General features: G+C 30.9%; 1 pseudogene; it reads left to right on the top strand.

The window, feature by feature from the left end:
- Positions 1 to 7,452: 7,452 nt before the first annotated feature.
- LOC132035166 (probable polyamine transporter At3g13620) lies at positions 7,453 to 9,489 on the top strand (annotated as a pseudogene).
- Positions 9,490 to 13,309: the final 3,820 nt, after the last annotated feature.

The raw sequence follows: 13,309 nt of genomic DNA, 5'->3' as shown, positions 1-13,309 counted from the left end.
GACGCCCCTTCTTGTGGGCGCTGCGTTTCATGCCGCGCAGGTACACCAGACGAGTAGAAGTCATTATAGAAGATGTTCCGAAGCAATATTGGCAAGCTCCACTCGCCTTGGAGAGCCGAGTCGGCTTTACACGTGCTATGGTCCATGGTTACAGTTAGAGACTTACGACAGAGTCGTGGGTCTAAGGTGTCAGCTTTAAAAAAAAGAGTCCCACTGGTTGATGTGTGTATTATACAGAGCCCTCATATTCACAAACTGCATCTACTTTGAGAGACGACGAAAAGATTTTAAAAAAAAAAAAAAAATTTACTATGTATTTTACTTATTTTTGTACTAAGAATTCAAAGAGTTCACATGTGTACTACGATAGTCAGAGGGTTCGCTCGGCCCTATATAAGGGTCGGGTGCCCATCACACCCTGATCAAGGCTGGGGTGTGACAACAAGGGTTTTTGGTTTGCGCAACGTACACATTTGGCTGGTCGGTAAAAAATAATTATATTTTGCTAGCTAAATATATAAGAAAAATATACATTACTGAGTATCAGAAATATATGTTTTATGTATAATATATATATTATGTATAATATATATTTATATACAAAAAATATACGTTTGCTGGCTATTGTTTTGGAGGGCAGCTATTTATGTCATTTTTCTCTTGGTTTCTCATCTTGTGTTCGTTATCTGCTTCAAATTTATATATTTGAAAACTCTATAAGAAGTACAATAAGACACATTAATTAACATTTTAAAACATCTAAAAGGCGTATGAAAAAACTGCGGTTATCTCAATTTTTCTTTTGGTTTCTCATCTCGTGTGTCGATTTCTGCTTCGAATTATGTATTTGAAAACTACGTAAGAAGTACATTAAGACACAATAATTAACATTTTAAAACATCTAAAAGGCATTTGAAAAAAATTGCAGTTATATCAATTTTTCTTTTGGTTTCTCATCTCGTGTTTGATATCTGTTTCAAATTTATATATTTAAAAACTACGTAAGAAGTATAATAAAATAATGAGCATTTTAAAACTCTAAAAAGCATATGAAAAAATTGCGTAAAACAATTCATGTTTGACTCTCCAAGTTCGAAAAGTATCACATAAATTAGGACGGAAGGAGTAGTAGACAAATTCGATTAATTCAAATAGATTTTTACATTATATAACCGTCCATCAAAATATTAGCTAACTAATATATATTTTTTGTATTTTAATGTATATATACACATATAATATACTTATTTTATACTGCATAACTAGTGTATAAGGTTTTTGTGCATATGACTTGTGGTTTAACTTTCCCTAATTCAAATTCAAGTTGGATATTTCATTTTTGAGGATAAAATGTTCCATGCCAAAGGCTAATTCATTCCCAGAGCTCGAATAAAAAAAAATATAGTACTCTTCGTAATTATGATGGACAATTTTATAAGTTTTATTTTACTTTTTTGAAAGTCCGGAAAAAGCAATATAAAGAAGACATAGAGCAACTACTTCCGGATAAATAGTGATAGTTATTACGAGTATTGGAGGAGGATATAAGACACATCACATACATTGTGATTCAAATACGACCTTAATTTTATATTTTTTGTATTATATTAAAATTTGTTATTTCTTACGTAACAAATGATAACATTCTAATAACAGTCGACTGTGTAATATTTGAGATATAAGGTAGTAAAAAATATTAATTGAACTGTATTGATACCTAGTTAATTGAATTGGATCGATATCTAAGAGAAATCGAGATGATTAAGATAATTTTGAAATATATAATTCTGGTCATACACAATTGAATAATCAAATTTGTTTTATGCCTTAGATTTCTTGAAATAACTGGTAGAACCGAACCAAACAATTGACACCCTTAATTAGACACTAGCACCTTTATTGTAGGTCTTCTGCTTTCTAAGAATGACTTATATGTTTCATTTTGTCTGCACTAAATGAAAGTCTTAATTTTAATCATTCAGATCTCGATCATTAAGTCTTTGTTTTTTAGCTCTGAATCTTAATCATTAAGTGCGTTTATTTTTTTATGTTTCAACCACTCAATAGGTTAGAATAGATTTGAATGATTAAGATCTCTAATAAAGTCTTAATGCCATTAAATGGTTTCACCAATTTCATTTATGCGCCTCTACCACTATTGCCCACCATTATCTACTACCGCCATTGCCGCCCACCACTATCAGGTACGTACCACCACCTACCACTCAACCACCATCCTCAATCACTTAACCACCATTACTATCAATCACCACAATCAACTGTCACTACCACTTGCCACCATTTACATTATCATCAACAACCACCATTACCACAACAACCACCAAGCACCATCGACAATCACCATCATCAGCCACCACATTATATATCGTCAACCATCGTCACTATCCACCACCACCATTAGTACTTATCACTATCATCCACCTCAAGTATCAATCGCCACCCCCAACTACCACCATTAACCTCTACTACCAACTACCATCACCACTAGCTCCTAGCCACAACACCCCCCCAACCCCCTCCCCAAATTAGCCAACACTATCTCAAATTGGTATCCACAACCACCGTCGCTAGCCATTACCACCAACAACCACCATATACTTTTTAAAAATATGCTATACATAATATTAAATTAATTTAGCATTTTATAATATTCTATATTTATTTAAATAAAGACAAATTTATTATATCCAGGTATTGGAAAAAACAACAGTATTAATTACTTAGTGTCCAATCTTAATATTCAGACATGTATTCAGATTCAGACATCTAAATCTTAACGCACATTATTTGTATATGTATAATATTGGCACGAGGTAAGTTTAAATAGAGTAACGTGATTAGTGAGATATCATACGACCGACCCTAACTAGTTTGGAAGTGTAGTTATCATATACTAATGTAAGTGGTGGACTGAACTGAAGATATTGAGTCGGTATAACAATAGGATCCGCTGTAGCAATGGCTAAATCAATCAAATATTGAAAGAAAATCCAGGTTCGAACCCTGGCAGCGGAAAAATAATTTTGGCGTTAATATATTTTTCTCGTCTTTTTTCTGTCTTTCAAAAAAAATTAACCTAGTTCGGATTAAGTTAAATCCAAAACATAATCAGAAAAAATAATAATTAAAAGAACTTAAACAGAAACATTAATAAGAATTTTAATAGAGTTGAGATTGAACCAAACTCCTAATTCAAATCCATGTAGAATAAATTAGACTTTAAATAAATCTTGTCTTAATTATTCTTTCTTTTGTTCCTTCTGTTTCCTTATTAGTGTTGACTCTTTCTGTTATGTATAATTTACTAGTGAAATTGTTCGCGCTTCGCCCAGACGTGAAAGACATTGAATTTACAAAATAAGACCTTTGATTATTATTTTTTGAGAAAAGAAGATATAAAAATTCTCATGTAACGATCTTATATTAATTTGAATTATTCCTGTTCTTTTTCCCTTTAAGTTAAACGTTTGATTTAAACAAACATTTCATCCAGGTTTAAGGATAACAAAAAAAAAAAAAAAAAAAAAGTAAAATATGTTAAGAAATGTTATCTACGATCTTGGACTTCAATCATAATACACATCTTAATATTAAGACGTCTTAATCTTAATGAAAACAAATGAGGCCTTAGCCATTTTAAAAATAATACATTTAGAATATATATAAAGCTTGTAATTTTTCTAATTTGTATAATATTGGCATGAGATAAGTTTAAATAGGGTAACATGATTAGTGAGATATCATACCACCGACCCTAACTTGTTTGGAAGTGTAGTTATCATATAGAAATGTGAGTGGTGGATTGAATTGAAGATATTAATATTAAACATTTAATCGTTATAACAACTAAATCCGCTGTAGCAATGGCTAAATCAATCAATCAAAATATTGAAGGAAATCCAGGTTCGAACCGCGGCAGCGGAAAAACACTTTTAGTGTTTTTTTTTTTTTTTGGTTATTGTGTCTTTCAAAAAAATTAATCCAAAACGTTAATAAATTAGGAAACCGAATTTTAATAGAGTTGAGATTGAACCAAACTCCTAGATCAAATCAATGTAGACTAAAATTACACGTTATAAATCTCATCTTAATTAATCATTTTTCACTTATCCAACAACTATATTTCACTTATAAATTGCATCTTTCCTTTGTTCCTTTTACACTTATCCATTTCATATTAAGTTAAATCCAAAACAAAATAGGATTAGAAGAAACTAAAAGAACTTAAATTGAAATAGGAAACCAAATTATAAACCTGTTAATACTGAACCACCTAAATCAATAGGGGTGCTACTACTGCTATTTTCTGTGTGGGGATCATTCAAAGATCCGTTGTCTTTTCCCCCAAAACTAATTATATTCGCTAGCTAATTACATAAAAAAATATACACTATTGCGTATCATAAATGTATACTTTATGTATAATATACATTCATATAAAAAAAAAATATATATATATATATATATATATATATATATTTGCTGGCTATTGTTTTAGTGGGCGGCTATTTATGTGAATTTTTCTTTTAGTTTCTCATCTCGTGTTCAGTATTTGCTTCGAATTTCTATATTTGAAAACTACATAAGAAGTACAATAAGACACAATAATTAATATTTTAAAAGACACGATAACATTTTAATACATCTAAAAAGGCATATGAAAAATCAGTAAAGAAATTCTTGTTTGACTCTCCAAGTTCGAAAAGTGTCACATAAATTGGGGCGGAAGGAGTAGTAGACAGATTCGATTAATTCAAAGAGATTTTTACATTATATAACCGTCCATCAAAATAATAGTTGACTAATATATACTTTTTGTATTCTATAATATAGTTACTGTATTTTGCAGAACTAGCGTATATATATATATATATATTTTTTTTTGTGTATATAGCTAGTGGTTTTAATTAATAATTTAGTGGTCGTAACTTTTTCTAATTCAAATCAAGTTGGATATTCCATTTTTGAGGATAAAACGTTCCATGCCAAAGGCTAATTCATTCCCAGAGCTCGACTAAAATAAATATATAGTACTCTTTGTAATTATGATGGACAATTTTATATTTAAGTTTATTTTACTTTTTGGAAAAAGCAATAAAAATAAGACACAGCGCAACTACTTCTTGATAAATAGTGATAGCTATTAGGAGTATTGGACGGAAGATATCAGACACATCACATACATTGCGATTCAAATACTATCTTAATTTTATACTTTTTTGTATTCTATTAAAATTTGTTAATTTTTACATAACAAATGAAAACTTTCTAATAATAGTCGACTGCGTAATATTTGAGATATAAGGTAGTAAAAAATGTTAATTGAATCATACCGATACCTAAAAAAATGGAGATGATTGCGACTAATTCTGGTCATACACAATTGAATAATCGAAAATTGTACGATATAGATAGCTTGAAATAACAGATAGAATTGAACCGAATAACTGACACCCTTAATTAGACACTAGCACTTTTATTTTAGGTCTTGTGCTTTCTAAGAATGACTTATATGTTTCATTTTGTTTGCACTTAATGAAGGTCTTAACTTTAATCGTTCAGATCTCAGTCATTATGTCGGTTTGTTTATTAGTTCTGAATCTTAATCATTAAGTGCGTTCATTATTTTTATGTTTCAGCCACTTAATAGTTCTGAATAGATCTGAATGATTAAAATCTGTAACAAAGTCTTAATGTCATTAAAATGTTTCATCAATTTCGTCTATGCACATCTATCACTATTGCCCACCATTAACCATTATCCACTACTGCCATTGCTGCCCACCACTAACAAGTACGTACTACCACCTACTACTCACAACCACCATCATCAGCCACTTAACCACCATTACTATCAATCACCACAATCAATTGTCACTACCACTAGCCACCATTTACATCATCATCACCAACCACCATTACCACAACAACCACCAATCACCATCGACAATCACCACCATCAGTCATCATGTTATATATCGTCAACCATCGTCACTGTCCACCACCACTATTAGTTATCACTATCATCCACTACAACTATCAACCGCCACCACCAACTACGACCATCAACATCTACTACCAACCAACATCACTACTAGCTATTACCCACACCCCACCATTAGCCAACACTATCCCCAATTGGCATCCACAACCACCAACGCTAGGCATTACTTGTTGATATATAATATCAAATTAATTTCGTATTTTATTGAATTTTATATTTGTAAAGATAAATTTAATTACATCTAGGTACCGAAAAAACGACAGTCTTAATTATTTAGTATTCAAATCTTAATATTCAAATATGTATTCAGATTTAAATATCTAAATCTTAATGCGCATCTTAATATTTAGACGTGTATTCAGATTCAGACGTCTTAATTTTAATGAAAACAATGAGGCCTTAGCCATTTTAAAGATTAATATGTTTAGAAAATATATAAAACTTGTAATGTTTTTTATTTGGATATGGGTAATATTGGTACATATAAGTTTAAATAGAGTAACATAATTAGTGAGACATCATACAACCAACCCTAACTTGTCTAGAAGTGTAGTTATCATATACAAAATATGAGTGGTGGATTAAAGATACTAATTAATTAGACATTGAATCGTTATAACAATTGAATCCGCTGTAGCACCGGTTAAATCAATCAAATATTGAAAGAAATCCAGGTTCGAACCCTGGCAGTGGAATAAAGTTTTGGTGTTAACTTTTTTTTTTTTTTTTGGATGTCTTTCAAAAAAAAATTAATCTGGTTTGGATTAAAATTAAATCCAAAATAAAACAGGAAAATAATAAATTAAAGAAATTAAATAGAAACATTAATAAACTAGGAAACCGATTTCAATAGAGTTGAGATTGAACCAAACTACTAAATCAAATCCATGTAGAATAAATTACATTTTATAAATCTAATACTATTAAATAATCTTTTTTCACTTATCCAATAACTATATTTTACACTTATCCACTTCATATTAAGTTAAGTCCAAAACAAAAAAATTAATCTGGTTTGGATTAAAATTAAATCCAAAATAAAACAGGAAAATAATAAATTAAAGAAATTAAATAGAAACATTAATAAACTAGGAAACCGATTTCAATAGAGTTGAGATTGAACCAAACTACTAAATCAAATCCATGTAGAATAAATTACACTTTATAAATCTAATACTATTAAATAATCTTTTTTCACTTATCCAATAACTATATTTTCACTTATCCACTTCATATTAAGTTAAGTCCAAAACAAGATAGGACCAAAAGAAACTAAAAGAACTTAAATTGAACTAGGAAACCAAATTGTAATCAAGTTAATATTGAACCAAACTCCTAAATCCAATCCATGTAGAATAAATTAGACGTTCTATAAATCTCACCTGTAATTAATCTTCTTTCTTTTGTTCCTTCTGTTTCATTATTAGTCTTGGTTCTTTCAGTTATACAATTTATTATCCCTTCAAACAATATCAAGATTCAATCGTATTTTCTACTCCATTATTTTGAATTGCTTAGGACTTGATATTAATTCATATCTAAATAGAGTTCGTAGTCAACAATTATTGGAATAGTTTGCACTACTATAAGTAGGGGTGCTACGACTATCTATTTTCTGATCCGTTGAGATTTATTGCCCCTTTTTTTTTTTTTACACTAAATTACTCTTTGATATTTTAGATCCTTCACGTGTTTCTAAGATAATATTCAAAAAAGTTATATCGAAGTGCCCCTTTGACCAATCAATCTAATGACGATTCATACAGAACAATCACCACCAACAGTCACCACGATCAGACAGACTTCCATGGAACCCTCAGAAACCGCCCTAGAGTTGCCGATAACCGCCACGACGACCGCCGGCGCCCCGAGGGTGAAAAAAAAATTGACCCTCATCCCATTAATTTTCCTAATATACTTTGAAGTAGCTGGTGGTCCATATGGTGAAGAACCAGCGGTAAAATCAGCAGGCCCATTACTAGCGATTCTTGGTTTTCTAATTTTCCCATTTGTTTGGAGTATACCAGAGGCCCTAATCACATCTGAACTTTCAACAACTTTTCCTGGTAATGGTGGATTTGTTATTTGGGCTGAAAGGGCTTTTGGGCCTTTTTGGGGTTCTTTAATGGGCTCTTGGAAATTTCTTGGTGGAGTTATAAATGTTGCCTCTTTTCCACCTCTTTGTGTTGGCTACTTAGAGAAACTTTTCCCAATTTTCTCATCTGGACTCCCAAGAAAATTAGCAATTCTTGGATCAACATTGTTATTATCAATTATTAATTTTTTTGGTTTAACAATTGTGGGGTATGTAGCTGTTGCACTTGGGGTTATTTCACTAGCACCTTTTCTTATAATGTCAATTATAGCCATTCCAAAGATTCAACCTCATAGATGGTTAAGTTTAGGCCAAAAGGGTGTGAAAAAAGATTGGAATTTGTTCTTTAATACCTTGTTTTGGAATTTGAACTTTTGGGACAATGTTAGTACTATGGCAGGTGAAGTTGAGAATCCCAAGAAAACTTTCCCTTTAGCACTTTTTTCAGCTGTGATTTTCACTTGTTTGGGATATATTATTCCGCTTCTGGCAGTAACTGGCGCTATTTCACTTAATCAAAATGATTGGGACACGGGGTTTATAGCAAATGCTGCAGAGATGATTTCGGGAAAATGGTTGAAAATTTGGATCGAAATCGGTCTTTGTTTTATCAGCAATTGGTCTTTTTGAAGCCCAATTGAGTAGCGCGACTTTTCAGGTTTTGGGCATGTCCGAATTAGGCTTCTTACCTAAGTGTTTCGCGAAAAGGTCTAAAAAGTTTCACACACCATGGATCGGGATTTTAGTGTCTACTGCTATTATGTTGGCGATTTCTTGCCTGAATTTCACAGACATTGTTGCTTCCGCGAATTTCTTGTATAGTTTAGGCATGCTTTTGGAATTTGCATCATTTATTTGGTTAAGGTACAAGTTTCCTAAGTTAACTAGGCCATATAAAGTGCCTATTAATTTGCCCGGATTAGTGATTATGAGCTTGATTCCATGTGGATTTTTGGTTTTCATCATGGTTATTGCAACAAAGATCGTGTTCTTGATTAGTGGATTGATGACTATTGGAGGTATTGGATGGTACTTTTTGATGAAGTTTTGCAAGAAAAAGAAGTGGTTCAAGTTTTATGAAGTGTCATCTGATGAATAATCAGAGGCGAATTCAGAAGTTGTTTATGAGTCCTTTGGATCCTCCTTGAATTAGGTATTAGGAACATGAAATAAAAATCGTCCTTTTCCCCTCTAGAGATTTGTTTTGATCTGAAGAAGGTTCTTGTAAATATAATTTTTATCTTATGTTTGGAACTTTGCTTCCTTAATCAGGACATTGTTCTTTTACTTTTCAAGTAGTTAATGCAAAAATATCTTTTATGATACTCTCTGTATATCTAGGATAGATGTATGAGAAGGATACATGTGATTGCCAGTTTAAGACATATTAACTGTCAAACTTAATACTATTCACTTGTTTGGTATTAGTAAAAAATACTCATATTTGATGTTTGCATCGAATTAATAGATGCATCATATATATTTGCACGTTGATTTCTGCCATTAAATGATAACCATGGTGAGCTAGTATTATTTGCTGTTAACACAAGGTGCGAATAAATATTTACTGCTGAAAGTTTCTTTTATTACATTACTGTAGAATTATTAATAAAGGAATTAATTTAATCATTTTTTTTTTTGGTTGAGGGTGTGCCTGGGATTGGAACCTAATTCTACCTAGTTGGTAGTAAGTGGGGTCCTGGCTAATTGAGCTAAGCTATTATTAGGATTTGGGACTTTTACATGACTATTCAGGTGGGGTAAGAAAATTACTCGCATATACCTATTTATAATATTCGCTTATTAAAATATTAAACAATATAATCTTATTTATTGCGTACTATAGAGATGTGGTGGAATAATTGTGATTTATCTATCTTTGACCAAAGGCCTCAAGTTTACGTCTCTTTATTGACGTTTTTTCAATAACTGGTCTCTTTTTTAGCTTTTCCATCGGTCGCTCTGTCGCCTGCTTGTTGTAGTTGTGATAGTGATAAGTAGTGGCGGAACTAGAATTTTTATTAAAGGGTATCAAAATTTAAAAAGTAAATCTACGACGAAATTAAGGAGGTTCAACACATAGTATATATACATAAAAAATCTTTTTACGTATTTACACAGTGTAATTTTTCGGCAAACACTCCTTGGATGCATTTGGCTCCGTCATGGGTGATGAGGAATATGTAAATTCATCTTTACCGTTATATCAACTTTAGGAAGTTTGAAGTTCAAAAATTGGCAAAATTGACTGATTGTTCTGAGAAGAGTATCATATGCTCTTGATATTGACATAAGCTTCCTACTTAATCACAGATCATATTCCACAATTATTTATTCTCTTTTAGCCGTTATTCCTAATAAAATTTTGGTTCTATCCTATCAAAAAAGAGAAAAAGGTAATAAAAAGAGAAATATGACTTTAAAAAATTAGTGACAAACAACTTTTATCATTATAGTAAAATATGTAGGTGATTGATTCTATTCAACTGATTAGCGACGGATCGGATGATCAAGTTTTATTAACTATATGGAGCTATTTAACGACATACTAATAGCAACAAATTTTGTGTGGCTAATTCCCGTTACAACTGTACAGTACATTAGGCTTATAAGTTATAATCCTTCCAACCATTTGATTTTTCTTTAAATATTGATTTAATTAAGGGCAATCATCATGGAGTTTACTGCATGATGATCTACTTAAAAAAAAAAAAAAACATGTTTACTTGATGCATGCACCTTGATCAACTTGTGACCAAAACATTAAAAACATAAATAATTGGAAAAGAAATTGAATCGTGTGTTATTGATTAATTTATTATTGTTACATGATAGATCAATCCAATTGCAAATGATTTATTTATAATTTTCAAACTGACTAAATTAACATATTAATGTAAACACAATATGAAATTTGTCGACATATCTACTTTTATTTTTTACACCATCAAATTACCATCACTAATGCGGTATCTTAAGAAAACACTACCGGATCACTCTAAAAAATAATTATTAAGTAATTGTCTATTCTACCAGAGAGACAAGAAAATATTGCTACATAATTTCTTTACATCAACTACTTATAAAGTCTTGGAGGGTAGGATTACCAATTACCTATATTAGTGAGAGATAACGAGTACTCGTTGAAATAATCAAGGTAAATATAAGTTGGATCAGACACTACTGTAATCGAAAGAAAAAACAAAGGAAAAGAAAGAAGCGCGTTTAGCCAAGACAAATATCGTGACATTAAAAAGGAGTTCTAAGAATATACCTACTTTAGTTATTATCACGTAAGAATATATATTGGTGGTGAATAAAATACATGTTCACAACTAAAAGTTATGAATGATTAAAGAATATTAGAAGTTCCAAATTGGCGTTCTGAGTTGTATGTCCATACATCAGAGTATAATAAGATGCCATACTTACGACCAACTTGTCAAATTTGCCTTCACATGTTAAACTTTTGAATTGTTTATATTCACCATTAAATTTGCCTACATATGTTAAACTTTTGAATTGTTTATATTCACCATTAGTCATGTGAAACATAGGTGATTATTATTTGTTTTCATTTCAACTGCAAGTCTTTTTAGTTAATTATTAGCTATATAATATTCCAGTTAACTAAAAAAGATATGGTTAAAATCAAAAGTTTCAAAAGTGTTGTAGCCACACAAATGATTAAATATTGTGTCAAGTCAAATTATATGAAAGAAAGTAAAATTTACGGAGTATTAAATAAAGAATATAGAACTCTTTTTTTCTTCGTTTCTTCGTTTAGTCACTTTGATTTGTTTTTTTTTTTTTTTTGTCAAATAATCACTTTGAATTCACTTTAATGGAAAAGAAGATGAGACTGCATCCCATTTTCTCCTTAAATAATTTTAAAATGCTCCTAAATGTTCATCACATGAAAAATGTTATTAATAGCTGTACTAAAAGAATGCCAAATCCTGGAAGATTTTTTCTCTGAAATATTAATCATTAAATGTCAAAACCCACCAAAATATTAGTAGTTGGGGGTGCCAACTCAACTCACGGGTTTGGTGGCCCTGGACTGCAATTATTTATGAAAATTATATACTCTCTCTATTTTAATTTATGTGAATTTTTTCAAAATACGAGGATCAAACGTTATAATTTTGACATAAATTTTTCAAATTAACTACAGAAAAAGTACTATAAATTATGATAATTTTTAATTCAAATAATTTAACAAAAATATAAGAAAAACGTGATAAAAAAACTACCTCGAAGATAGTGGCGGAGCCAGAATTTCTGTCGAGGGGGTTCAAAATATAAAAAAATAAACATACGAAGAAGCCTAAGGGGGTTCAACATCTACTATATATACATAAAAAATAATTTTAACCTTGTAAAAACAGTATTTTTTTCCGCCGAGGGGGTTCGGATGAACACCCTCGGCATAGTGTGGCTCCGCCACTGCTCGAAGACTCATCAAAATGTAATAGGTTCATATAAATTGAAACAGAGGGAGTACTATTTTTCTTTGCATTGAAGCTGTGAAATAAATATTCATGATGTATAACAATTTTCAGTATTTATTTCATTCTATCTAATTTGGTGGAGAGAGGGGCATGCGTGTTGGTGGGCGGGGTTCGGGGAGGGGGGTTGAAGGCGTAGGGATGGGGTTTGGAGTTGGGGGTAATTCTTAGAGAAAATGACTAAAATGGTACCTTATATTTTGAGGTAGGTTCAAAATGATCCTATAAATATACTTACGAGCAGTTTTGGTCCTCTAAATTTGTCAAATGTAAGCATTTTTGGTCTATGATAATATTTAACAAGCTATGATTATTAGATTTATCAGAAAATGTGGAAAAAGGATTTAACATGAATGAGGTTTCATTTTTTGCACTTTCTGCTATTTTTAGTCTATTTCTAAAGTCTGGTACAATTTTTTAGGTGTAGTTTCTTATGCATTTTATCCATTAATTGTGGTGTTGCATTTTATGAAATTTGACGATTCAGGTGTTTCTTGTTAATTTTTATCCACACTTCCCATAAAATCTGATAACAAGAGTTTGTTAAATTTGACAGAGATAAATAATGCTTATTTTTAACAAATTTAAAGTATTAAAACTGTTTAGGAATATATTTAAAGGTCATTTTTTGTTATATCTCGTATTTTTGTACATTGGATTATTCGTAAGCTAATCGAC

Source organism: Lycium ferocissimum, chromosome 10, assembly GCF_029784015.1.
Source record: "Lycium ferocissimum isolate CSIRO_LF1 chromosome 10, AGI_CSIRO_Lferr_CH_V1, whole genome shotgun sequence".
Taxonomy (NCBI): domain Eukaryota; kingdom Viridiplantae; phylum Streptophyta; class Magnoliopsida; order Solanales; family Solanaceae; genus Lycium; species Lycium ferocissimum.
The sequence above is the reverse complement of the archived record's forward strand: the minus strand, read 5'-3'. Positions and strand labels throughout refer to the sequence as shown.